We start from the raw sequence: 1541 nt of genomic DNA on the forward strand, positions 1-1541 counted from the left end.
CCAACATTCCTCATTTGACAGCGAATTCGGCGGGAGACAAGGAGAAAGAGCAAGTGGCTGGAGATGCTGGGCGAATGGGAGACGTACAAGAACAGCGAAAAGGTAATGTGTGGAGGGAGAGGCCCCCGGAAGCACTCTCTGCAGAGACAGGGGACAGGCACCCATGGCTGTGGCCTGGCACCGTCAGCCTCTCAGAGGGCGGGTGGCACACTGTCCTCGCCCAGAGGACTGCAGGCCTGGTCGCCAGATTGCCTGCCTATTCGTGCAAGCGTCACCTTGCTGGGAGGGAATCTGGATCTAGGGCTCGGGCCACCTGGAGTTCAAGGCTAGGGATGTCCTGGTGACCCGAAGGAAGAAAAAGGTTCAGATCAGAGTTTCAACTCTGAGTGTCCATCCACTCTTTCAGTCCTGGGAAGGGAGCCCCTGTCCCAGCTCGATCTCACCTCTACTGAGGAATCATGGGGCCAAAACCGACAATTCCCAGAATCCCCGGGCTCTGGTCCTCACTGGGGTCACCCCGTGGCCTGTGACACCAGATTGTTTTCTGCCCACGGCTCGTAGATCGCATATACGAGTGAATTCCCACGAACATCCAGGGCCCGGCGTGGTCAGTCCTCCTGAACATTCAGGAAATCAAGTTTAAAAACCCCAGCAAATACAAGGTACGCTCAGCCAGAGCACAACAAACAGGACACGCCGTGTCAGGGATCCAGGTCTCCAGCTGGAGGGAACGCCAAGCCCACCCTGGTTGGGGGGGGGTGAGGGGGAATGTCAGATGAACACCCTGGGCACAGATGGTGATACAGTCACCACAGACAGAAAAACTCGGCTCTGGTGACCCTCCCTGGCTTCAGTAACAAGCCAAAAAGCAGCTTTCTGCAGAAGGAAACCTTCTTTCCCAAAGTGCTGACGGTGGGCTGACTGCCATTTGGGGCAGGGAGTCTTCCATCTGTTCTGAGGCTGCTTCCTTCTCTTGGCCCTGCCCTACAGCTCATGAAGGAGAAGGGCAAGAGGTCATCTGAACACATCCACCAGATCGACCGGGATGTTAGCAGGACTCTCCAGAACCATGTCTTCTTCAGGCATCGATATGGAGCCAGATAAGCCTACGGGAGCCACAGGGTCCCAGTGGAGATGGGGTGAACGAGAGGGATGGGGACTTCCCCGGAGCAGAAGCCAGGGTCACCCAGGAGGGATGACAGAGCCGCCAAGATCTCTCCTGGCCCAAGGAGCAGCTGGCACCATGAACCGAGCACCTCCCTGTTTCCAAGCCCTGGGCCAGGCTGGAACATGTGGGGCCAGAGCCCAGGAGGATCCTGAGGAGACAGAAGACAGCAAAGAAAATCATGCACAAGGCCGGGCGCGGTGGCTCACGCTTGTAATCCCAGCACTTTGGGAGGCCGAGGCGGGCGGATCACGAGGTCAGGAGATCGAGACCACGGTGAAACCCCGTCTCTACTAAAAATACAAAAAAATTAGCCGGGCGTGGTGGCGGGCGCCTGTAGTCCCAGCTACTTGGAGAGGCTGAGGCAGGAGAATGG

General features: G+C 57.4%; 1 long non-coding RNA gene across 1 annotated transcript; it reads left to right on the forward strand.

Annotated features, from left to right (window-relative positions):
- The first annotated feature begins 19 nt into the window (after nt 1–19).
- On the forward strand, nt 20–1429 carry LOC116465895 (uncharacterized). Its single transcript, XR_004247288.2, has 3 exons — nt 20–102; nt 562–662; nt 991–1429. It is a non-coding gene; the product is annotated as an uncharacterized LOC116465895 (long non-coding RNA).
- The last annotated feature ends 112 nt before the right edge of the window (nt 1430–1541 follow it).

The sequence above is a fragment of the Hylobates moloch genome, unplaced genomic scaffold (genome assembly GCF_009828535.3).
Source record: "Hylobates moloch isolate HMO894 unplaced genomic scaffold, HMol_V3 SCAFFOLD_13682, whole genome shotgun sequence".
NCBI lineage: Eukaryota > Metazoa > Chordata > Mammalia > Primates > Hylobatidae > Hylobates > Hylobates moloch.